Source organism: Dermacentor andersoni, chromosome 3 (assembly GCF_023375885.2).
Source record: "Dermacentor andersoni chromosome 3, qqDerAnde1_hic_scaffold, whole genome shotgun sequence".
In the NCBI taxonomy this organism is placed as follows: domain Eukaryota; kingdom Metazoa; phylum Arthropoda; class Arachnida; order Ixodida; family Ixodidae; genus Dermacentor; species Dermacentor andersoni.
In genome coordinates, this window is record NC_092816.1 from 143461161 (window position 1) to 143488703 (window position 27543).

The 27543-nt window shown below is 46.0% G+C and overlaps 1 long non-coding RNA gene across 1 annotated transcript; it reads left to right on the top strand.

Annotated features, from left to right (window-relative positions):
• On the top strand, positions 1-27383 carry LOC129383141 (uncharacterized). The gene is made up of 3 exons (XR_008611047.2): positions 1-99; positions 25318-25412; positions 26938-27383. It is a non-coding gene; the product is annotated as an uncharacterized lncRNA (long non-coding RNA).
• The last annotated feature ends 160 nt before the right edge of the window (positions 27384-27543 follow it).

A 27543-nucleotide genomic window follows, 5' to 3' on the forward strand; every position in this document is an offset into this window, starting at 1 on the left:
CCAACATCTTCCCACTGTATCAGCTCTCTTCCTTTTCCATTTCCTTTGTTGGAGCTCTGTTAACAATGCTGCTCGGCACCATCTTCAGCATTGCGAAAGGTATGTACAGTGCTCGCTTCTGTTCGTATTGCTCAAAGCCAATAGCTGTGGTGCTAAACTCAGACAAACGGAGGACAGAACGGTTTCTGAAGTAGTTGTCTGAAAATCTCAATATGACTCAGCCCACGGTGTAAGTATGCTCATTGTTCATCAAGCGAGCCTAAATGTGTGAATATGCTCAAGTAAACAAAGATGAAAACTTCAAAGGGAAAGGATAGTGTAATGTTTCCTTCTTTGAGTATTCGCTTGACAACTCTGTTGCTAACCTCTAAAGTATTGCAGCGGGCAGCGGACCTGTTCTTTGTCATCATTGTGTCATGTGTCATGCAATGGGCCGTAATGTCAATGGAGTTAAGGCTTCAGTTTGGAATACTGACTGAATTATCTTTCTCTGCCACAGACTTTTCGAAAAGTAAGCTACTACAGCTTTCGGTGATCAATTTTGTCCGCAAGTGACCCGCTAAAGAACAAGTGACATCATGAATAAATCCATAACTAAATTGACTACGCGGCTAAGACTTATCCTCCGCTTTTTAGGAATGTTTTACGATTGAAATTACAAAATCGTGGCGACTATGAATATTCGAGTAAAACGACCTCAGCATAATAATCAAATATAGAGTGCTTTCTCAATCCTAAACAAAGTGAAACATTATTCTTATGGGCCGTGTACCGCTAAAACCTAGTCTCTGCGGAAAAAAGACACCGACTGACCAGACAAAGCTCAGACTTTAAACTAAATGCCCGTTTCTCTTTTTTTCTTTCTTATTAGCATACGATCTAAAAAATACACAAGAATGGTTTCAACGCATTGCCAGAAGGCTAGTGTTGGGTAAAATACAGACTATGGTACAAGGGTAAGCAGATAGAACAGCAGTGGTTGACAAGAATAAATATGATAGGAAATGTTATATATGATAGGAACAAAATATCCCCCATTTGAACAGATTAGTGGAGAAGCAGCAGTGTCTAAAATGAAATAGTAAAATCGCTCTTAATTTTTATGTCATTAGGAGTTCCATACCAAATTTGGGCACCCTTAAGTTCGATAAATCTTTCACCATAAGTATTATGACATGGTGGGAGGTTAAAATTGTGTCGGTTTGCAGACCTCGTGGTTCTAGTAGGTAGACGAAAGAAGTCTAAGGGAAGTGGGTCACTAGATACTACACTAATATGTAATTTTTTGTAAGAGTACAGACTTTAAGGGTAGTAATATCAGCGATTGGAATGAAGTTTAGGTTGAGTCAGCGTACTCTGTGATCATAACAATCCTAATTGCTCGTCTTTTCATGCGGACAACGGAGACTTGATCCGTCCTATAAGTACTACCCCAAGATCCTGTACAGAAGCTAAGCTGGCTCTTAACTTAAGGAAAATAAAGAATACGCAGCATGTTGTGTCCAAATCGCTGACGAGGCTTTTCGAAATCAGTGACAAACATAAGCTAGTTTTGTTTTATGCAATTAATATATCATTCAAAGATGACGCCGATGTCCCGTTCTTCTGACTCCTGGGTCTTTCTTCAATCCTTTGTGGGTCCTGGCACTGCCCTTCAAACAAGAATCAGTGCCAACTTAGTCATTTTACTATATCCATATGAAACATCAACTTTGCGTGAAATTTATTCGGTAAATGAATTGGCTAATATACATTATTTGGGACGTGAATGATGCTATTCTCAACTGATCATCAGGACAACTGAGAATCTCAAATCAGGGAGAACAGCTTTCAGTTATCTGGTGCAGCATGAAATGACAACACTGAAACAAGGAAGCAGAGTGCCACCAGACGCTCCTAAGAAGATGGCGTTCGTTGAAGAAAATGTTGTGAATTGAGACATGAAATCCATTCCCAAATAGGCTACCTCAAACAGAAAAATTGTTAATAAGCTGTTGGATAATAATAAGTATGTATTATTTTCCCAGTGCGCTTGCTCAGGAATTGACACCTGTCTTGTCATCCATTCCTCCTGGTCCTCTTAGAATGAATTCCTTGCCATCAAGGGGTATAATGCCAAGACACCGAGCGTCCCAATCTGATGCAAAGAAGTCTGTACTCCTAAACTTTGTCTAGCTCAGCACCACAAGCCACGCCGGGCTCGACACAAGAGCACCTGCGTATCGTGGATGCTCCTACCCAGTCCCTCACAACTGCTTAACACGGGCAAACGCATCTCTCACCCGACAATCTCATCAATTGTGACGCAAATAATTATACATCACATTAAGCGTAATGATGTGACACTTCACATTAATGTGTCACGTCTGCGAGTAGCATCCTACGCGGTTTACGTCTACAGTGAATACACCCGTGCGGTCTCCTCACCCCATATTAACCCACGCACGAACATCCTCCCGCATTTCCTGCACCTGGCCCAGCTTGGTCCCAGAACACGAGTCCTGCGCCAGAACTTGTGGTTACTCCTGGTGCGCAAAGCCGGACACATCCAGGGGACGATCCATCCCGTTGGCAATCCGGGAGAGTCACTAGAAGAACCAGCTTCCATATTATCACAAAAGTGCACCCCCTCCGCTAGCAACAGGGAGGGTTGGTTTCCATGGAGCTTCCCAGTTACCGCTGCCGCCGCTCTCAGAGCGCTGAGAAAAACCATCCAACTTCGCGTCTGCGTAAGGTTGGGGTATGGTTTCTTGCGAAATTTTTCTCGCTCTGCTTGCAATAGTACGTCATAGCACGAAAAAGCCTGGCTAAGCACTACTTTCTAATTTCTTTCGCAGTTTCTATCTGTGCGGGCGGCTCGAACTTTTCAAAAATCACGAACGCGCCAAGTGAACGATCAGTACCACAATGCTGCGTTGTTGCATGGCACAAGTAACCTGGCGGGTAGTTGAATTTAATTGAGTTTTGTTTGTCGTTCATTCAAACGAGGGCAGACTAAGACGAAAGGCATAAAGCCTGAGAAATGCCTCAGCTCCGGTAAGCGACAAGGTTGACAACAGATTGCACACACACGCACAATTTTACAACTTATAACAGACTCGATTACTGCGGGGAAATATAGGAACAGTGTCCATTGTCATTGCATTCACGTACATTCAAATTTATTAAGCAATGCGAGTCATCGCTGAGTACGAATAAATATTTTAGATTCTAGTGATGTTCAAAAATTACACAAATATTTTTTAAATAAATTTTATCGAGTCTATAGAGCACTACAAAGCAACAGCATGCGCGCTAAAAAAAATCACATATACTAATTGGGTGCTAAAATATTACAATATGAAAAGGAAAAAAATGGAACAGCGGAAGTGGATGCATTAAAATAAAATAGTAAGAATACAAAAAACACGGAAAGATAAAAATATTTCATGAAATGATAGGATGTGGATGCTGATAAGTAATTATGTGTAATTCATGGCAGAAACACTCTTCCTTTGTAAAACCTAGTTATTCAATTTTAAAGTATATGTCTTCCTATTTAACCATTCTCTTATTTCTTTTAAATGTCCTTGAAGGAGTGTTTAAGGATTCAGATTCCCTGTATGTGTTGCTCATATTTGTGCACTAATAGAGAAGTGTGCTTTTACGGTGATTGCTCTTTCTTTTCGCTGTGCGAATGGGAGCGAAATGCGAAAACACCCGCGTACTTAGATTTAGGTACAAGTTAAAGAACACGAAATGGTCCAAATTTCTTGAGTCCTACACTGCGGCGTGCCTCACAAGCAGATCGTGGTTTTGGCACGTAAAACGCCATAATTGAATTTTTTGTTTTCGATTTTTCTTGTGGGCTGTGCCGCAAGCAGTATCCGTAGAGGTTACGTTGAATACATTGTGCGCTTCGGTTTTTCTTTCGAATTTCTAGAAATTGCATACAGTATATTCTGTCCGCATGGAGCATTTTATATTTTTTGGAATAATTGCGCTGTTCTTAGTTGTGAAAAACAGCCATAGTAATTTGCATATAGGCGAACAACTCTTTTTAATAAGGTTATCACTTTCGTGTAATTTGCTCTGGTGGTCGCACCCAATACTCATATTTCGTAGCAACGTTTTGACTGAATAAGTGTATTACACAGCTGTTGTTTCAGTCATAAAAGGATCAAATGTGCAATTCTGTAGATTACATCAATATTTTTTAATAATTCACTGCAAATTAAATTTACATGTGTATTCACAGATAATTCTTCACTACAATGTATTCTCAAGATTGTTTGTTGTTTGACATGTTTGATAAGGAAGCTATTAAATTTGACTTGTATTCTGCCATCAGTTCTTTTATTTGGCACACAAAATATACGTTGTTTTATTTGCGTTCAGCCGGAGTTTCTTTGTCATCAACCATTCAGATAACAATGATGTATATTACCTTATACACTGCTGCAATTATGTCCATTTATCGGCAGTAAAGAACACATTTGTACCATCTCCATACATCGCCATCTTCTGGGAGCCTGGTAAATCTGTAATATCACTCACGTAAATTCGATACAATAGCGAACCTGAATTGGAAACTTGTGGGATACCTTGCTTAGTATAAGCATTTGGGATGCAGTGATTCTTCGATGAACGAACTGTTTTCTGTCGCGAGCATATACGCGCCTCGCTGCCCCAACTTAACTAAACTGTGTCCTGAGTACTATTTGACTGACGTTGTGAATACAAAAAGCCTGCGAAACAACGCACTAGTGAAAACAATCGAATCTAAATCCGTTCATTTTCTACTACGTCTTAAGTGGCTTATACTGACAGAATGACTTGACTGTCGCATGTGCATCTCAAACCTGCTAATAATCTTGTGGTAGTGATGAAGTGGTTGGCGAAGTTTCATGACTGAACCAGTGTGATTCAATAGAAATTGATACCCGCCGTGGTTGCTCAGTGGCTATGGTGTCGGGCTGCTAAGCACAAGGTCGCGGGATCGAATCCCGGCCATGGCGGCCGCATTTCGATGGGGGCGAAATGCGAAAACACCCGTGTGCTTAGATTTAGGTGCACGTTAAAGAATCCCAGGTGGTCAAAATTTCCGGAGTCCCCCACTACGGCGTGCCTCACAATCAGAAAGTGGTTTTGGCACGTAAACCCCCACAATTTAATTTATTTTAAATAGAGATTGATGCCAAACCCTCGCGGCTGTGGCATTACAAAGCGGGTGGCCCTGATGGGATCACACCCGTGGGCTACATAGTATTCGCAGTGTACCTGTTAACCTGTTAGTTTTACATCTCGTTAATATCCCTCGGACAGAACATTTCGCATTGTGAAAAGCAGAGGAGGGGACAGCATGCATTTACTTACATCGTTGCAAGATTTCGCATCACACACGCTTTGGTAACGATCATCTAAGTTTAGACACTTCAAACAAGCAGCTGTAAACTTGGCACAGCAAAACCTGACCACATTGTTTTTAGATCACGCCTAGCTTTTTAAGCGCTTTTGTGGCTGCCGATGTTACTGGCTTGAAAAAATCCTCTGAATAATGTTCCTGGAAGCAAATACCATTATGGTATGTTATATTTTGGGCATCAGTATATTTTACACTCTTGTGCTGCGCCATTTCTCAAGAACATGAAAACATACAAAAAAAGTGAATTTTTCTTTCGTAGAACCCGACAGGATATTAGTAAACTTGAATAAGGAGCCCAAATTTGTACACATAACGAAAAATTTGGGGTGGTTCCTAATCTATGGCTACTCTGTACTTAAAACCTGTCATTGTCTCTCCCCCCCTTTCTCGTTGCTGGTTAATCAGATCATAAAAAATTTATGTCACTCGGCTTAGTGGCCAAGCGGCTGTCTTTCGGCCGCTACACATGAGGTCTCAGGATCAAATTCAGCCAACGGTGACTGAATTGTGATAGAGCCGAAACACAAAACGTCCGTCTGCCATATATTGGATGCACGTTAAAGATCCCCGGATGGTGATAATTTCTTGAGACCCCCCCTACGGCTTCCTTCGAAATGTTACCGGGGTTCGGACGGGCAATACCTTATAAGGTAAAACAACTATATCATGTGACTACTTCAAAGTGCCTTGGAAGGGTCACACAAGTAAGATAATTTCTTTTAATGGCGTTCAGTGGTTTGGCTTTACTATTTAGCCTCTTAGTGCGCGTCCGCATTTCGCAGCTTCAGAACAGCTCCCACGCAGCCCTTCTCCTCAGAATTTTTTTAGACGGCATCAAAATGACGCGCAACTGCGTTCGCAAATGCTTATGAATGCAAGCGTGCCTTTCTGAGCATGCGCGCCACGGCATCTTTGCCCACAGCATATTAAAAGCGCGTTGTGCAACTGTCACCTGATTAGACTGGGCTAAACCTTGTTAAGAGGCAGCAAACGGTAAAGAAAGCAGTAGCAAAAATGGGAGCCCGAAGTTAGCGTTCATCCTATGACTTGTCCTTTTCCTTCATTTTCGAACTGAGTTGCGCTAAACCAAGACAGGGCAAGATCAAAGTTTGCCTCCCACGTGCGGTTGCTTCCCGATGGAGACCGAGTTCTTTTTCCCAAATCGATCTGATCAAGAAACGCCAATGTATGAAAGCCTCTAACCCTACAGCTAGAATAGAACTGGCAGAACTTTCGAAGTTAATCAACAAGCGTAAGACAGCTCACATAAGGAAGTATAATATGGATAGAATTGAACAAGCTCTCAGGAACGGAGGAAGCCTAAAAGGAGAGAAGAAGAAACTAGGAATTGGCAAGAATCAGATGTATGCGTTAAGAGACAAAGCCGGCAATATCATTACTAATATGGATGAGATAGTTCAAGTGGCTGAGGAGTTCTATAGAGATTTATACAGTACGAGTGGAACCCACGATGATAATGGAAGAGAGAATAGTCTAGAGGATTTCGAAATCCCACAAGTAACGCCGGAAGAAGTAAGGAAAGCCTTAGGAGCTATGCAAAGGGGGAAGGCAGCTGGGGAGGATCAGGTAACAGCAGATTTGTTGAAGGATGGTGGGCAGATTGTTCTAGAAAAACTGGCCACCCTGTATACACAATGCCTCATGACCTCGAGCGTACCGGAATCTTGGAAGAACGCTAACATAATCCTAATCCATAAGAAAGGGGACGCCAAAGACTTGAAAAATTATAGACCGATCAGCTTACTGTCCGTTGCCTACAAAGTATTTACTAAGGTAATTGCAAATAGAATCAGGAACACCTTAGACTTCCGTCAACCAAAGAACCAGGCAGGATTCCGTAAAGGCTACTCAACAATACATCAAATTCACACTATCAATCAGGTGATAGAGAAATGTGCGGAATATAACCAACCATTATATATTGCTTTTATTGATTATGAGAAAGCGTTTGATTCAGTCGAAACCTCAGCAGTCATGGAGGCATTGCGGAATCAGGGTGTAGACGAGCCGTACGTAAAAATACTGAAAGATATCTATAGCGGCTCCACAGCCACTGTAGTCCTCCATAAAGAAAGTGTAATGAAGCAAGGAAGAGAATGACATACCGATCATCATCAAGAGCGGAGGGCACGAGACCGGCGTTCGAACACCACCATCTTGTTCTCCGTGCTCACTGTTCCGAGCTACCGCCCGTTTGTTGGACTCGCTCAATAAACTTCCTTACATTTGGTGGATCGTGCTGGGTACGCACATCGTCGGCACCCTGGAACTCCGATCCCGCACGTTGCACTCGACCATGCAAGCTGACGCAGCCCAACAGCCGCCACCTCTCCCGGCCACCGTTTGTCCCGGCCCCGTTCGCCAGCGAGACCCCCCGGTATTTTCGGGTACGGAAGACCAGGACGTCGAGGACTGGCTGTCGTCCTACGAAAAAGTTAGTGGACCCAACAAGTGGGATGACGCTGCTAAGTTGAGTACCGCGAACTTTTACTTGGCTGGCGTGGCGAAGCTGTGGTATACGAACCACGAATCGGAATTTGAAAACTGGTCTGCTTTCAAGGAGGCAATATCTGCCGTTTTCGGTCGTCCTGCCGTGCGGAAGTTACGCGCCGAGCAACGGCTGCGCACACGGGCACAGGAACCGAATGAAACATTTACCGCCTATATTGAGGACGTACTCGATCTCTGCAGGCGCGCCGATGCCTCAATGAGCGAAAGTGCCAAAATACAGCACATTATGAAGGGCGTCGACGACGATGTCTTTCAGATGCTTCTTGCGAAGTCTCCTGGCACTGTGTCTGAAGTTGTAACTCTTTACCACAGCTATGACGAGTTGAGAAGGCAGCGGGCTCTCACCCGACGTTCATCTCAGACGTACAATCAACCACTCGCTGCACTGGACATCATGCCTGACCAGTCATACCTTATCGCACAAATGAAAGAATTTGTGCGTGAGGAGGTGGCCCGTCAGTTGTCTCTCCTGCCGTTTGCTCAGCGTCAGGAGCTCCCACAACAGCAGCAACTGCAGCGACCAATCCCGTTGGCTCCCGTGCTTCGACACGTCATTCAAGAGCAGATTTCCGAGGCCATGCCGGTGCCCATTCAGCAGCAACCTGTCGCCGCGCCTCTTAGTTACGCTGAGGTAGTAAAGCGGCAGCAGCTTCAACAGCCCTCACCACCCCATGGTTTGTCGTATGCTGCAGCCCCGATTCAGCCGTCCGTGACATGGTCTGCTCCCATCCCTGCAAATCCCTGGCGAACGCGCGACAACCGGCCGATCTGTTTTGCATGTGGTGGCCCTGGTCATATCGCCCTATTCTGCCGCCGTCGCGCGCCAGGATACTCAGACGCCCGTTCACCGAACTACATAGATCGTCCCCGCTCTCGTTATGAAGGTCCGGGTCCCCAAACAAGCACGTCTTCACGTGACTATCCGCAACCCACGTCTCGTCGCTCACCTTCACCCCGTCGCCGCTCCTTGTCGCCCATGCGTCGTCGACCAGCCCCTGAAAATGAGGGAAACTAGCCTCCGCAGTTCGTGAGGCAAGAACTGCGCTGTCGAAATGCTCAAGTCCTCGCACTTTGCCGTCGAATATTGTCGAAGTTTTCGTAGAAGGCATCCGTGCATATGCTCTTGTCGATACCGGTGCTGCCGTTTCTGTTATAGACGCCACACTTTGCTGCAAGCTTCGGAAGGTGACCACGCCTCTTGAGATGATGCCCTTACGTACAGCGAATGGAGACCCTGTTCGGCCTATAGCTGCCTGCACTGCTCGACTTATTATAGCTAAAGAGCACTACATTGTCGAGCTTATCGTCCTTTCCTCTTGCTCGCACGACATTATACTTGGCTGGGACTTTCTATCGTACAGTCACGCCGTTATTGATTGTGCCAGATCTGAACTTGAGCTCTTCCCCTTGTGTGACCAGTCCTACTACCCCGCTCATCAAGCCGCACACAAAATAGTCGTCACAGAAGACACAGAAATTCCGCCGACAGCAGCTGTTTTGCTCCCCGTATTCTGCAACAGCATATGTGATGAAGCTGCATTCTTTGAACCATCACGCCTTCTTCTAAATCGGAAGCCACTTCTTTTGCCTTATTCGACCCTCTCTATTTCGAATGGAACAAGCGCTCTCTGCCTCACAAATCCTCTTCCATATCCCATCAGACTGCTTAAATGTGAATGCCTTGGATGCGTGCAACCCATTGATATCGGCCAAATTTTTTCCGTGCAGCAAGATTCAGCTCGACGCGACCTCGACGTCATCAGTGCTCTTACCCCTTCTGATGTTCCAGCTGCTGACCTATTCGATTCGTCGATCGCAGACGGAATGTCCCCATTTGAACGCTCTGCTCTTCTCCAGCTGCTCTACCAGTTCCGCGACTCCTTCGATGTTGCCCAACGTGCCCTTGGCCGAACTTCTACCATTGTTCACAACATCGACACCGGCTCCAACTCGCCAGTGCGACAACGCCCTTACCGCGTCTCCACCGCGGAACGTCAAGTTATTACCGACCAGGTTGACGATATGCTTAAACGCGACGTTATTCGCCCTTCACAAAGCCCGTGGGCATCCCCTGTGGTTCTCGTTAAAAAAAAGGATGGATCGATTCGCTTCTGCGTGGATTACCGGCGACTAAACAAGGTCACTCGAAAAGACGTGTACCCTTTACCCAGAATTGACGATGCCCTTGATTGCCTACAAGGTGCCGAGTTTTTTTCGTCGTTAGATTTGCGTTCCGGGTATTGGCAGGTACCTTTAGCAGAGGCCGACCGTTCAAAGACAGCCTTCGTCACGCCTGACGGTCTATATGAATTCAATGTCATGCCCTTCGGCCTCTGCAAGGCGCCTGCCACCTTCGAACGCATGATGGACTCGGTTCTGCGGGGTTTGAAGTGGCACATGTGTCTCTGCTATCTCGACGACATTGTTGTCTTTGCGCCAGATTTCGCAACCCATCTCGAACGCCTCAACCATGTCCTGACGTGTCTGAAAACCGCTCAGCTGCAACTAAATCTCAAGAAGTGCCGTTTTGCTGCGCGAAAACTTACAATTCTTGGTCACGTTGTATCAAAGGATGGTGTGCTTCCGGACCCAGCTAAATTACGTGCCGTGACTGACTTCCCCAAACCGACGACTCTAAAGCAGTTACGAAGCTTCATAGGGTTATGTTCCTACTTTCGTCGGTTTGTGCGCAACTTCGCCTCTATAATTGCGCCTTTGACCCAACTTTTAAGCAGCGCCTCCAATCTTTCGTCATGGTCTTCTGAGTGTGACCAAGCCTTCTCCACCCTTCGCCGTCTCCTGACGTCACCACCTATACTGCGCCACTACGATCCTACGGCCGCAACTGAGGTGCACACAGACGCCAGCGGTGTCGGCCTCGGTGCTGTTCTCGCGCAACGAAAGCCTGGGTTCACAGAGTATGTCGTCGCATACGCCAGCAGAACGCTCACCAAGGCTGAATCAAACTATAGCGTCACCGAGAAAGAATGCTTGGCAATAGTCTGGGCGCTTGTCAAGTTCCGCCCTTACTTATATGGCCGCACGTTTGATGTAGTTACGGACCATCATGCAGTATGTTGGTTGTCTTCGTTGAAGGATCCGTCAGGTCGCCTTGCGCGCTGGGCTCTTCGACTTCAAGAGTTTGACATCCGCGTTATATATCGTTCCGGACGCAAGCATGCAGATGCTGATGCACTGTCGCGGTCACCACTATCCACCCAAACTGCGTCCATATCCGCTATAGCCCTTCCATTGTCAGCTCTTGACGTCGCCACCGTCTCCTCTGCACAGCGCCACGATCCCTGGATCGCTTCGCTTCTTGACGTTTTATCCGGAGCACCCACTCTTTCGACCACTCGAACTCTGCGACGCCAAGCTTCGCACTTCAGCATCCGTGATGGCCTCTTGTACCGGCGCAACTACTCGCCAGATGGTAGGAAGTGGCTCCTAGTTATTCCTCGAACGCTTCGCTCTACAATCTGCGCTTCCTTTCACTCCGACCCGCAGTGTGCTCACGGTGGTGTCTTCAAGACCTATGAACGCTTACGGAAAAGGTACTACTGGCGCGGAATGTTTCGCTTTGTCCGCAAGTTCATTCGCGGCTGCCACGAGTGTCAGCGACGAAAAAAACCACCGCATCCTGCCGCAGGTTCATTGCAGCCCCTTCCATGCCCAGAACGCCCATTCGACCGCGTTGGAATTGACCTTTATGGACCTTTACCTTTGACCACGGCCGGAAACCGATGGGCTATCATTGCTGTCGACCACCTTACACGATACGCCGAAACCGCTGCTCTTCCCACGGCGACAGCACAGGACGTCGCCTCTTTCATCCTCAAGCGTTTTGTGCTTCGGCATGGTCCTCCTCGCGAACTCCTCAGTGACCGTGGCCGCGTATTTCTCTCCGATGCAATTCAAGCACTTCTCCACCAGTGCAACGTTGTACATCGGACGTGTACTGCCTAACACCCTCAGACGAACGGTCTCACTGAGCGGTTTAATCGGACTCTGGGCGACATGCTTGCGACACATGTTGCATCTGATCAATGAAACTGGGACCTGGTTCTTCCATTTGCGACATACGCGTATAACACCGCTACGCAAGTCACAACCGGGTTTTCCCCCTTCTTCCTTTTGTACGGTCGCCAGCCGACGCACACTATCGACACGTTGCTGCCATACGCACCAGATACCTCAGAGTGCACGCCCGTGTCAGCAGCGGCCCGCTACGCTGAAGATTGCCGACAACTAGCCAAGCGCTTTACTACAGCCGACCAACAACGCCAGAAAAACGCCCGCGATGATCACTCTCCAGCCGCAACATTCGCTCCTGGAGCACTTGTGTGGCTGCTTGTACCACCCTGCGCCCCTGGCTTGTCGTCCAAACTGCTCCCAAATTATCATGGTCCCTACCGCATCGTCGAGCGTACTTCCCCCGTAAACTATGTCATTGAGCCTCTTACGCTGCAAGGCGACCGTCGTCGACGTGGACGTGATGTTGTTCACGTAGACCGCCTCAAGCCGTACTTCGACCCTCTTGTACCCACCTGTTAGATCGCCAGGATGGCTCCACCTTTCTCGACGGGGGCAATTGTAATGAAGCAAGGAAGAGAATGACATACCGATCATCATCAAGAGCGGAGGGCACGAGACCGGCGTTCGAACACCACCATCTTGTTCTCCGTGCTCACTGTTCCGAGCTACCGCCCGTTTGTTGGACTCGCTCAATAAACTTCCTTACAAAAGTAACAAAATCCCTATAAAGAAAGGCGTCAGGCAGGGAGATACGATCTCTCCAATGCTATTCACAGCATGTGTACAGGAGGTATTCAGAGACCTGGATTGGGAAGAACTGGGGATAAGAGTAAATGGATAATACCTTAGTAACTTGCGCTTCGCTGATGATATTGTCTTGCTTAGTAACTCAGGGGACCAACTGCAATGCATGCTCACTGACCTGGAGAGGCAAAGCCGAAGGGTGGGTCTAAAAATTTATCTGCAGAAAACTAAAGTAATGTTTAACAGTCTCGGAAGGGAACAGCAGTTTACAATAGGTAGTGAGGCACTGGAAGTGGTAAGGGAATACATCTACTTAGGACAGGTAGTGACTGCTGATCCGGATCATGAGAGTGAAATAATCAGAAAAATAAGAATGGGCTGGGGTGCGTTTGGCAGGCATTCTGAGATCATGAACAGCAGGTTGCCCTTATCCCTCAAGAGAAATGTTTATAACAGCTGTGTCTTACCAGTGCTCACGTACGGGGCAGAAACCTGGAGGCTTACGAAAAGGGCTCTACTTAAATTGAGGACGACGCAACAAGCTATGGAAAGAAGAATTATAGGTGTAAGATTAAGGGATAAGAAAAGAGCAGATTGGGTGAGGGAACAAACGCGCGTTAATGACATCTTAGTTGAAATCAAGAAAATGAAATGGGCATGGGCAGGACATGTAATGAGGAGGGAAGATAACCGATGGTCATTAAGGGTTACGGACTGGATTCCGAGGGAAGGGAAGCGTAGCAGGGCGCGACAGAAAGTTAGGTGGGCAGATGAGATTAGGAAGTTTGGAGGGTCAGCATGGCCACAATTAGTACATGACCGGGGCAGTTGGAGAAGTATGGGAGAGGCCTTTGCCCTGCAGTGGGAGTAACCAGGCTGATGATGATGATGATGATGATGATGATGACTGCCCTATAATTCCCCTAACAGGACTGCTAGACTCGCCTCACTCGATAACGTTCTAGCGTTAAACGTTGAAAGGCTCAGATTGCAATGGCGGCCTGTCCGGATCCAGGGATTCTTAGCACCCTCTGCTGCGTCGCAGCTCTGACCGCCGTCGTGGTCAGTTGCTTCGCAGCTGCTGGGGACTGAGGGCCGGGGTTTGATTGTTGTGTTCATATGGGAGGTCTGAACACAAGCAGCTGTAATCAATGGAAGCTGCAGCCAATGGTTTAGTACGCTCGCCAGCAAAATAGAAACATGGCGTTCCCGGCCCCAGAGCATGCCGCGCAGCGTGTTCAAGGTAGAGCTTGGAAAACGTATGCCGAAGATAAAAACCAAGTGATGAGCGAGAGCCATTGTCAAGCCAGGTCACATCACACAAATAAATGCGGTAATCTCAGACTCCTTTTTTCAATGACTCTAGAATGCGCCACCGCTGAACACCACCTCCGCAAGAGGGCATAACTTTGGCTACAGTGATCATACAGAAAAAGTTTTCTCTAAGCAGTAACCACTGAAATGTTGCAGTAGAACTGTCCGAAACGCTCTTAATTGTTTTTGAGCATCAATAATGCAATAAGGTTCCGTTGCTATATTCGAAAGAAAAAAATATTCGACCATTTATATTAGCTAATTCTCGAATCACATACAAAATGAATGCGAGGAACTGTTATATTGACAATACATATCCGAAAAACATGTGAACCTTTTTTTAAACATGTTTCAAGGCATATACTCACATTGAAAAATTTAAGGTAACAACGAATACCTGGACAGTGCGAAAAAAAGACAACGATAGTGGTACAAGTAAAACAGACAGAAGACGTCCGGTGTAGGTATTTTGTAACGGTCTTTTATCGTTATCCTTGCCCTTTGTTGCGCTGTTTCGGTATTCGCTACACCATTCAACAAGCTAGATACGTAAATCTTTCAATTGAAGACAGTAACCATGACAGCGTGATTCGCATAAAAAAGGCACCTGAGAAAACACCTCGTATAAAATATTTCCGAATAGATTTCTTGTCCCTTTACCTAATTATACATCTTGGACACCAAAAGCGCTCAGAGATCCTTCATTTCTGTTACGAAGACGACGCTATTAGGTGACGAACGGGTGCGCACGCTTAGTAAAACCCTCGTAGAGTCTTTCTGTGGGGCCCTGTTAGGTCTCAAAATGGTCATGAGCACTCCTTGATGCTTCCCCCGAGACAGCCCTTTCATTAGCCTGTGACGCACAAACAAAGGAGCTCACTTCGGGGCGACATCAAACGCTTCTCTTCTTGGAAGTGGTAACTACCGCGAATTCGACTGTACCTGACCCTGATCATGACAAACTGGCCGTGAAGGAGAGCCCGCTAATTGATGAAAGAGGCCAACGGTAAACACTACCTTGGGAACTGCGCCGACTTCGGTTTCCCAGATTACTACGCGGTTACGACAAATGCGGGGGCGATGGTGCAACATAGGAGGTGGAGTCCGGCGGGACAGGGTGACGGCATAGGTGGGGTTTTGCGAACGATTCGGCGACTTGGATTGGCCATGACACAGCCATCAGATTTCCTAGTCTAGTCACTAGGGAAATGAACTGCTTTAAAAGCGGACACCTTTGGTGCAATGGTGTGCCCTGACGTGTCTTGACAACGCCTCCTCTATTTTTTCTTTCAATGCCAGCCGAATGCGGCCGATGCAACCGTTCACCGTACTCCATGGCTGACCACGTTTCACAGCTGCCGCTGATATAGACGCAATCTAGTGCATCGCAGTATAGACACAGTACTGGTGAAACCCAAAGAACAAGTGGCGCGAGGGAGACTGCGTCGTGACGTTTGCAATGATACACGCACTAGGCAAAGCTTAGTCAATCAACACCATGGTGCCACTATAGCGTCGGGAAAGCGTGCTCGTTTCACACCCCGAAGACCTGGTTTCGGTTCCCATCCAGAGCGAGATTTACCGTTTCTTTCGAAGGCATTAACTTACGTTGTTTACAGAAGCCTGTCTGACAAATTTGACGACAATCCGAGCAATTCTTGAAGTGGTTTTTTACTATTCGCGCCGTCGGCCATTTCTGGTACCATCTTTACGTCACGCTGCCTACGACAACGCCAGATTTTCGAGTAATGGGGCATAGAATGCTTTCGCATTAAAAGCACCGCACCACGGATGGACAGAGAGCTACAAAGAAAGGGCTACGAAGGTTGAAACCTGACAGACGTGGGATATAGGAGAGGGACGGAGTATGTACCTCTTCTCCATGGGAATGGCAGCGGCGGGCGCTCTGACATGCGCCTCGTGCCATCTGGGTAGCGTCACGTCGCGGCAACTCACTGAACCATGGCGCGCGCCAACGACTCCCATTGGAAAGCGAGCGATTGCGCTGGCATTGCAATAATACAGCGGGCGATAGGCCTGATGTGTGCATAGACTTGCAGTGAGCGCCAACATTTAAAGCACTATTATATGGAATGGACTTCCGTAACTGGAGCCAGTGAGTTAATGTAAAATATTTCTTTTTTCTTTCGGTCCTACTCCCGGACGTATTTATCCCTGTACCTGAAGGATTCCTAGCCTAAACGCTACCTCGAGTTGCAACAGCCACTCACAACTTAGAGTTTTAAAATAATTTTGATTCCATTTGATATTACAATGCAGAATGACTCAGCTGACTATACCATTGCGCCGCGAAGCCAGACCTGCGACGGGCTCACCAGACGTAATAACTTGGCCAGTGGTGCATGTGCCTCATTACCAATTCCTTATGTTTCTGCCATTTAATTTCATACCTAAATGTACAGCAAATTTCACATGTTTTTCCTCAGCTCTCTCCGTGCAAACACTTATCTCCACTTCAATTTCACCATGTCTATAGGAGTGAGCTAAAACGGGAAATTGGAGCATTATACTATTCGGTGATATAATAAGTGGCGCTTTCGCAAATAGAAAGAACTATACAAAATACTTAACAAGTTCGAATATTTCCTGGTTACAGCTTCATTCATACCACTTCCTCTAAATAAACATTATATCCGGATCAATTTTAGTTCCTCAATGAAAACGATTTGATGCGTGCTCTGTGATTGAAGATTCCGGCTCTGAAACTGCTTTCAGAGATAAAATACACAACTAAAACTAAAGAATAGTAAGAGTGGCGACACCACTACGTCACTGAGCTACAACGCGAGAAAGGAACACTTCCCTCCGCGTTTCGTACTTTGACGCGCTCAATCACATGGAAATACCCGGAATCGACTATTTATTTATTTATTTATTTATTCATTAGCGTGATTGCGCTAAGCGCTCCATGTCGCAAAATATCCGGAGGTCACCGTCTACCGTCGCACCTCACTTCGGCAAAAATAATTTCGAAGCACACATACGCAGTACGTCCATGTGGCGCAACGAAGTTACAAAACTAATTGAATTTCTCAAGCTAAGATAGGTAAAAAAGCGTAAAATACGACTTACACGTAACCTACAGACATAATAGCGTCGGACTGTAAATTGGATATTCGAGAATACAATTCTGTTACGTGAAAACTCAAACAAGCCCCTTTTCCAGCGTTTCTACCATCTGTAGACCGGTCACAACGTCCACCATTTGCACGTGCTGGCGCGCGAATATCTTGGAAGCCACGGAGTGGAGCACCTGGTTCCTTGCAACACCTCCAGATGGCGCTTGCCTCCGCCACATCTCGGCCAGTCCAAGAGGCGGCGTTTATGCCAGAAGGCCTTCCTTCATGCATAGCGTTCGCCGCCAGCGTTTGCGGTAAACATGACGGTTACATAAGCTGCAGTTGCCGGGAAGCGTGAGAAGCAGTCAGGGATCTTCGAATGCTATCGGGCGTTCCACTCTTCGAGTCGAAGCTTAGGCGTCCTCGGAGTATATTTATTTATTTATTTATTAAGGCAAAAGCCCAAAGTGGGTCACATGTGCGCCCTATGATCCGGAAAACGCGGCATGCGCTACAGAAAGTCATGTGAGCTCGCCTCGCGTAGGCACCCGCTCGTGCCACTGCTCGCGCGTTCTTCCACAACATGCTCCGTTGTCGCTCATCATGCCAGCGTTCCCATACTACCCCTCGCGGTTGTGCCAATCCTTTCGCGTTCGTCGTCGTCCTCTTCGGGAGCTGACTTCGATGGCGCTCCTCATGCCAAAAAGCAACCTTAACTGACATAGAGTTAATTCAGGCAGTCGACTCCATAACTTTCGGTGCGGGTCGAACCTTCGAGCTTATGTGGAAGTCGAACCCACAACCTTTGGTAGTAAGACCAAGGTAATTAACGTACAGTTATTATGGAGTTAAATATTGCACTCGAACCCATGACCTTTAGTTGGAGTGGCACCCTCGACCTTTGGTGCTAATAGTGCGAAGTTAAGGAACAGTTAACTAAAGTAGCGTGAATTACGGCACTCGTATCCATGACTTTGGTGGGAGAATACAATTAATAAGACGTAACAACGCATTCGAATGTGAAGGTCATGTAATTTAATGAATGTCTCGAGCGCACAGGCTTTCGCCTTCGAATATTGCGAACCACCGTGTGATCCATGCAGAATGGGCTATGAACGAAGCAAGTGAGATTCATAAAAAACAACTAACAGCCATACAGATACGGATACGCTGAACTTTGTTAAAAGGATCCTGAGAAGCGCCACACCTTGGGGCCGCTTCTCACCGCGGGCCACTCCCACGTGTGGGCAGTTAGGCCTAACCTAACCGCCGCATTGCAGGCGCTCTTAACAGCCCAAAGCTGACGATGGTATTCCGAGCTCTTGACGGCCGAGTTCCACTTCTGTTCAGTGATGTCCTTATCCTCTTGTAACGAGGAACACTGCCAGAGCATGTGATCTAAATTGCATGTCCCCCCGCAGCTAGGACACTGTGAGCTCAAAACGTCCGGCTATAAACATGCATGAAGGCCGGACTAGGATAAGAGCTAGTATGAAGCATCCTAAGGATTGTAGTTTCCGGTCTTGTGATCTTTTTCTGTGGTGGAGGAAAGATTCTTCTCTACAGGTAGAAATGTTTTTTTTTTTTTTTTTTTTTTGAATTCATTAAAGGTGAATAGTGTCCCGGAACTCTTGGACATTGAATTCTGACAAGCCTCCTCCTCACGCGCGGAGACATAGTACGCGGGCCTGGGAGCTGGCACTGTCATTGAGATTGGTGAGAAAGTCCAGATTGCGGCCCAGGTGTGCCGGAAACCGAGTAATCGCATGCGGAGGGATTAACCTGTTCCTGAGAATACTATGGGCCGCATTCGTGATGGAGCCCGAGGCGAATGCCCTTACAGCCGATCTAGAGTCTGTGTATATTTGTGTTGTGTTGTCGTCCAAGAGCCAAAGTGCTCCACTTTAGAAGAAGTGGTCCCAGCCACCGAGGCTGTCGAAACAGCATGGCATCTGTGATATTTTGCCGGTATGGTAAAGGGAGACGAGCGGCCATATTGAGCTGCATCCACAAAGCAGTCCGATTGGGGTTCGTCCTTGATCTTCTTCAGGATCGTAATCGACCTAGCCCTACGCCTTCCCTCATTGTGATGTGGGTGTCATTCCGAGGAATTGACCCAAAGTAAGTGCATGCTTAATCTTGGATTGTAGCACGAAGTGACACTGTCTGAGTCTAGAAGCAGACAGGACGAGCGCTAACTCGCCAAACTTTCTATCCTTTGCATTAAATGCTTGCTCTTTTTTCGTCAGTCAGTCAATGCCTTCTCTCTTCAGCAAGTACTGGGTTAAGGCCTAGAATGGCCAGAATATTTCTCCCCGCCGAAGAGCAGTACAGCCGAGCCAGTTGGGGCGATTCCTACGCCTCGATAATCTCCTCCAATAAATTGTGTACTCCTAGTTGATAGGGGCGTTCTGTACTGGCTGTCTTGGGGATGCCGAGAACCCTTTTGATGCTTTTCCGAACGAGGATGTTAAACTTCTTTTTCTGAGGAGTATGCGGATTGGGCATAGCTGCTACATGAATGCTGTGACCCATAAGGAAGGCGTGGGAAAGCCTGAGCACATTGTCTTCCTTCAAGCCTCCCCTTATGCTAGACACTTTGTTGATGAGCCTAATTACATTTTCCGTTTTTATGGTGATTCTAGCCAACGTGAGGTTGTTGGACCCATAGGATTCAATAACTATGCTTAGTACACGGTCAGAGTGGACTCTGGGAATGAGGCCTCCATCACGTGTACCTAGATTGATATCAACGTCCGAGAGCGACTTCCAACCCTTAGGCTTGGCGTCGTCCTTCCTGATTGGCCTGTAAAGGAGTAGCTCGGATTTACTACGCGAACATCTCAGTCCCGTGTTTTCCAGATATGACTCGACCTCATCTACTGCCGTGCGGAGGCCTGTTTCAACCTCCCCTCCGCTTCGTTTGGTGCACCAGATAGTTATATCATCTGCATAAAGCGTGTGACTGACCCCACAAATTTTATTTATTTATTTATTTATACAATACTGCAGGCCTCATTGAGGCCCAGGCAGGAGGGGCATACAAAATACAGAATAATTGCATTTGCAGACGTAAGAACAAAAGGACCAAATTAGTGTGCACAATAGCAATGGAGTCCACCAGCTGCGAGAACCAAATGGGTAAAAAGAACACTCGTTCTTGTAACCAAACAATTCCCAAAACAAAAGTGAAGAGTAAATGTACAAATGAACCGTCAGTACAATTTTAAGCAATGAGAAGGAATGTAACACAAAGATCAATTTCAGTTATTACCATGAAATCAGTAGTTCAAACGGTCAATGGAATCAGTACTGTTTAGTAGCGACTGAGGTAAATTATTCCAATCGGTTATAGTGCGTGGGAAAAAAGAATATTTAAAAATGTTAGTTCTGGCATTATAGGGAGTTAGAGAGTCAGCATGACGATGACGTGTTCGGCGTGCTGCCATTGGCGTTACATAAGGCTCAGGAGTGAGGGCGAGGAGATTATTTTTAAGAAGAAAAAGAAATTTCAGCCGTTGTATTTTTCTTCGTATTTCCAATGTCTGAATGCCATGTTGTCTCATTATTGCTGTCGGGGAATCAGTCACACGGTATTTCGAAAAAAAAAAATCTGATTGCTTTACGCTGTACTCTTTCTAGTGCACCAATGTTCGTTTTTGTGTAAGGGTCCCACACTATGCAGGCATACTCCAGTTTTGGCCTTATTATTGATGTGTAGGCTAAAAGTTTAGTTTCAGCGGGAGCTTGTTTTAGTTTATGACGTAGAAGACAGAGTTTACGAAAGGCTGAGTTACATACGTTAGAAATGTGAATGTTCCAGTGCAGGTTATGAGTTATTGTGACGCCAAGATATTTGTATTCCCTAACCTCGGTTAATGGTTCAGATCCGAGAGCGTAAGGAAAAGATAGGCTATTTATTTTTTTAGTTATCTTCATGTAAACTGTTTTGTTAGCATTTACCTCCATGTTCCAACGATTGCACCAAGAAGGAAGGTTTTGAAGATTATTGTTCAGGGTTATCTGATCATAGCAACCGGTTACCTCACTGAACAGAACACAATCGTCAGCGAACAGTTTTAATGCAAGAGAGCTTTATTGACAACCCTCATTGGTATGTTGAAAAGAAGTGGAGATACCACCGCACCTTAGGGCGTGTGCGTAAATCCGATCTCGAATGCCTCAGTCTTAAGATGACCAGTCTTGAGCGTCGCCTGCCTCCCCTTGAGAAAGAAGCTTATATAGCTATAAAAGGCCGCACCCAGATTGAGCTCCGATATGACATGCAGAATCTGAACGTGAAACACATTGTCAAAAGCCTTCTCTAGATCTAAACCCAGGATAGCCCTGACATCTCCGGTTGCGTTGTCAGTGACTTGGCATTTTATTAGTTTCATCGCATCCTGTGTGGACAAAGCCGAACGAAAGCCATTCATGTTGTATGGGAATAAATTGTGCTTCTCAACGTGTTCCGAAATATGATTGTGAATGACGTCCTCTGCCACCTGACCCACGCAGGACGTGAGAGAGATGGGTCGAAGATTTGCAAGGCCCGGGGGCTTTCCCGTTTTGGGAATGAGGACAACCGATGCTGACTTCCAGGTTTCCGGCACCAATCCCAGCTCCCAGAGCCGATTAATATCCTCAGGGAGTCATCGTCCAGGTTCTTTAGAGCTCTGTTAGCGATTCCGTCTAAATCAGGGGCAGACTTGCCATTTAGACTGTGCCGTACGACCCTAACTTCACTAGTGCTGAATGGTTCGTCTAGCATTGGATTGGGCTTGCCCTAGTATGCAGGGTGGTCGATTGGACTGGCGTTTTCGACCGGAAGATATCTGCTTGCCAGCCGATCTGAAGTAGCATCTTCGGGTTCCGATTGCCTCGCCTTGTGGAGAACCTTCTCAACCGCTCGCCTTTGATTACACTTAGAGTTCATGTCATCCAGGAGGTGTTTGAGCGGGTTGCACTTACCCCTTACTCTCATTTGACCATCCACCGAAGTGCAAACTTCGTCCCGCTGCTGTTTGGCTAGCTCCTGACAATCCTCTTCTATAGTTCTATTCACTTCCGGAATCTTATTACGGAGATTGCGATTGAACATGCATCCCTTCCATCTGTAGAGGAGCATCTCTTGGCTTTCAGAAGATGCGCCAGACGATTCTCCATCCTGTCGACTTCGAGGTCAGTCCGGATCGACTTGGAGGCCGGCCTGGCATCTTGTTTGAGCTGCTCTGACCATTGGTCCAGGGTAGGGGTCGGGTCCCGGGGCTGCTTACGTTCTTCCCTGATTATGCAAAACAGGTCCCAATCTGTGATGCTAAAATTTTTCAGTCGTTCCTTCTCCACGTCAATGCTAGTGGCTAAGAGTATGTCATCGCTACCCAGGTCCGTTACTCTTGCGCTGGAGTCCCCTAAAGTTCCATTACCAGATTCTAAATCGCTTACGGTTTGCCACCATGATTACACATGGAAGTTACTTGGTCATATAAGATGCTGCTAGATGCAATCGCTGTCTTCTCGGTCAAGGCGAAGCTTGACTTCTTCCCCTTAGTAGGCTGTGGTGGTTGACTCATGTCAAAGACGTCTTCTCAAGCTCGTCCTGTCTGCTACTAAGTTATTTGACTACAAGCAAGAAAAATGTATACAAAGGTGCAGTAAAAGCAAGCAATACAAAGACATTAATAACAATCGCAATGCAGGGATTCTAATTTTCTTTAAAAGTTATTTCCACGAATAACAGTGGCGTATAGAGAGTTCCAGTTTGACAACGTTTCAGGACAATATATCAGTACCTTTCTACTCTGGAAAAGGATGACGAGCGAAGCTGTGCATGTGGGCCCCTAAATGGCGAACTGTATCTTCACCGCAGGTCGGCGCGGCATTTCGCTACCTTTACGATCGGTCCACGTATGGAGAGTACTTAACGACAGCTTCACCTCCACCGCGGGTCAACCTGGTATTGACTATCTTTGGTATCGGCCTTAGTATGGCCAGTGCTTAACGTCTGATTCACCTCCACCGTGAATCACCGCGAGTCGGCCCGGTGTTGTACTATTCTACGGAACGGCCCACGTAGTGCTTAACGCCTGCGTCACCTCCGCCGCGGGCCGGCCTGGCATTGCACTATCTTCGGCATTTTTTCTACACGCGGACAAGACAGTGGGAAAATTAGCACTTAACAGCTTCGCTTAAGCGCTCTATTTATATATATTTGTTCTTGCGAAATTTGCAGCAAGCGCACTTTTATAGGTATCCATAGACCAGGATAAACCGATCTGGGTTGGTACAGTTCTTTATATGTACCTTATTATTATTCCTAAGACAGTTATTTTTCCTAAAAAAAAGATGAAGGACGCCTAAGGTTTGCCTTTAAGAGTGGAACGTCGTAGCATTCAAAAATCCCTGACTGCTTCTCACGCTTCCCGGCAAATGGAGCGTATGTAACGGTAATGGTTACCGGAAAACACTGGCTGCGAACGAAATCCACAAAGGTAGGCTTTCTGCATGGGCCTCGAGGCGGAGGAGGCACGCGCCATCTGGAGGTATTGCAAGGAACCGGGCGCGCCGCTCCGTGGCCTCCAAGACGCTCACGTGCCGGCGCGCGCAAGTCGCGGACGCCGTGGTCGGTCATTGTATGATAGAAACGCTTGAAAAGGTGTTTCTTTGAGTTTTCTCGTTACATAATTACGTTTTGTCGTATAGTAAAAATTTTAATCCGACGCTATCATGCCTATAGGTTGTGTGTAAGTGGCACTTTACAATTTTTCTACATATTTTAGCTTGAGAAATTCAATTATTTCATTAGCTTCCCGGCGCCCCATGGAGGGCCTGGGTATGGGTGGTTCGAAAATATTTGTGCCCAAACGGTGCCCGACGCCGGATTTTTTGCGACACGGGGCCATTAACGCTATCAGGTTAATAGTGGATATATTTAGCCATATGTTCAATCTATGTTGTAAAATTTTTCTACTATCCTTCTACTCTCTTAAACATCATGAAATAGACATTTATCTTATGCGGTACATATTATGTGGACCTTTTACGTTTTTACAACTTGTGTATTTTATTCCCTCACTCCATAAGGTCGCGCAATATCTAGAAAAATGTCGCAAACCAACGTAGTGTAAATGGAATTTTTTTCCACCTTTTAAGTTATCTATAGTGTGGACCATATGGAAGAACACAAAATTCCGGCAATTTGATACTAATTACCAGGACCGAAATTTAGGATATCTACGTCAAATACACTGTACTAAATACCCCTAAGTTGTGGACGGGTTTATTATATTTGATAGACCTGTCAAAGCTTCAACGACAGGGCAGGACAGCACGATAATGACGTCGGAAAAGGACATGGCACCCATTTGTGTGAACACAACGAAAAGTTTGCACGCATATCTATGTTTTCTAACAAAAAGCTGTTTTATGCTAAGATAGAAAGCTAAGACCGAATGCGAAATAGTCGAAGCGTTTTCTATAAGGACAGTAGGCGACAAGCATGGTAGCTGCCCGTCTTTGGCGCTGCATGAAAAAGTGGTGTCATTTTCTTCCAGGTGTATGTAGACACATGAATAGAATAAATAATGCGCAGTTCTGCTTGAAATATGCTTTTATAGGCCCGACACACTGTGCAGAAATAGCCACTCGCTTGGAATTAACGAAGTGGTAAGTTCAGCGCCCATGCTGTCGTGTGTGCGCATTTAGTCTTCATTTCTAGTGATCTTATAAGAAGACTGTGAAGACGAATGAACTCACCCAATTCGAGGTGTTGAAATCGCAGTAGCTATCGCTCGCCGTCTCGTGTGTCACGTGTCTCAGTGCGCACAAACTGCTCAGAAAAATCACACAAAGTTTCAATGCGTTCCTTTCATCGCAGGTGTTTAACTTCACGTTTGTGTACAAAAAACGCTTTTACAGCGGTAAGGGTAAATGTGTTAGCGATGAGACAAATGACCATCCTTAAGAGTCCAAAAAGGTATAAACTGTATCCTTGTAATAATATCGTTCCCTTAAAACATTATTCATGTAACTAGTTCGACTAGTGACCGGGATTTCTTTCCGGGCGTCGAAACAACCTGCATAACTTGACTGCCGCCCAAGCGCGGAATTGTTGTTTCCTTGTTGGTTTGTATGTCTATGTCGTTTGTTGGTTTGCATTTCTTGTAGTATGTCTTTCGGTCACTATGATGCTATCTCTTTTTTATGCAGGGAAAGACACTGAACTACAAAAAAATATCCACCTCACTTCCCCAGCATTTTTGAAGATATGGTGCCGTTTTAAGTGTATACGGCGCGCGCTGAATGTAAGTACTTTACGTGCCCCGCTTCACTGGAAAATTATATATGATCAACGTATGAAGCAAAAGCGAACTACACAAACACACACGCACACACCCAAATTGACATGAGACATCCAGCAGAATATGCAGTCAACTGGAGCCTCGCGTATTCATATTGAACGTCCCGTTCAGATTTGGCGCTCACAAGTCGCGGTTTTCTCAGGAATTAATATTCCTGTTAAACAGAAAGGTAGTCATGAACTACATCACTGTCCTTATATGATCGGCGTCACGGTGCTGAAATGCGTTTTCTTGGCTGGGATGGTGCGAGGAAATAGAGCCATGTTGTTTTAAACCGTATTCTCGTGATGAACATTTCAGCTTACAAGAAAATGTGCAAGCTCGTAAATCATCTGAAGTTATGCTGTGACAGTTTTTTTTCAGTCGCACAAGGATATCTCCCCCAGGCAGACAGCTGCGCTATCCCTAACTACAGAAAAGCGAGTCATCGCCGTTAGCCACGTGCTAAAGGAAAAATTGTTGTTACCTATATGTGACAATTTAGTACTTACACTGACAGAAACTACAGGCTATATATACACCGTGACGTATATATCAGCGCATCTCCGTAACAGACGTCTTTAAAAGTGTGTTTCCTTCAATGTGTACCTTAAGCGCATTCCAATAGTACCGCGCATGCACAAGATTTCGCGAAATGTGCGTGCGGCAATCTTACACGGTATTCACTGTGCATTGCAACAAACCTTCGCGTGTAAGCTCACCATCGGACACTTCGACTAGCAAACTGATTGGCTATGTCTTTGGCATAGCCATTGCACGCTCTTGTTTAGCTTACCTTTGGTAAGAAAGCGCTTGGATTTTTCATTGCTTTTTATTTGCGCTTTGTTTAAATTTCTGCAGCGTGTGTATCGTGCTTACGAAGTAAAACTACTTTGTCCGCACCCGCTCTTGTCTTGGCAATCTAGTCACGCTTGTAACGCTCTTTTCCACCAAGATTATTATTGGCCTTGTATGGACCTTTCTGTCATAACTGTGCTGGTACTACCCTACTTTATCAAAAACTACCAGGACATTAGGTCTCATTCGTGATAAAATATTGAAACGCGTCATCGTAGATAAATAGATTTACGGATATTACTGACACGCTTTATAGTCTATACAATAAAAGTGCGCCTATCCCGCGTGTACCAACACAACAATGTGCAATCTTGTGCAAAATGAATAATTGACATTACGCTGCCTCACCCCGGACGAGCCATTCATGCTGCCTTACTGGATATCGTTGAGCATAATGTCCCTTCTCAAAATGATCAGGGCTGCAGTTAAGACCGTGAGCATGGAGCTCTGTAAGTAAGCTTTGAAAAATACCAAATAATCACGCCTGGAACATTTATGCTTAATACAATCCCGCATTAAAAACACGGCCGTTACACACAAAGCAGCGAGTCTTAAAATCGCGTGTGAGAAAGCCTATGTTTTGTTGCCCATGATTCACACTTTGTTATTGAACATTACCTTTTTTCAACAGCTGGACCAAAATGTTCCGATGACAGGCGCCTTCAGCTCACGTGATCAAGATGAAGACGATTGCGTAGAGTTTGAAACCGAACTTCTCAAAACAGAGGAAAAGAGAACAGAAGAAAAAAAGTTGAAGATACAGATTAAACAGCGTGAAAGACACGATTTTCATCTCGTACAGAACTAAGACGGCTTTGTTTACAACATGTGCGCTCAGCGACCCTGCTGTTGTACTTGGCTGAACAAAGCCAAGGAACAGAGGCCAAATGCACAAAGTATTCAATCATAGGACTTCTTCGCCATTGGTGAGCCGCCTTTGCTAGCGACCCGTCAAGCATTAGGATTGGCGGAAACTTTCACACAAGAAAATTTTAGTGTAGTCGCTTCTTGCGAACACGGGCAGAGAACAGAACAAGTGATTCCTGTTTTCAACATGAATAAAATATTTTTGAAGAAACTTTCAATTTGAGTCATTGTCAGCCGAACACAAACGACACAAGCTCGATTACACGAGCATGGCGGTTAACAAGCTGAAATTCTGACGCTCTGGTGTACTGAGGTTGAAGCCTGGGGCTCATAATGCATTCAGCAGCAGAGTCCAAAAAAGCAAATAATG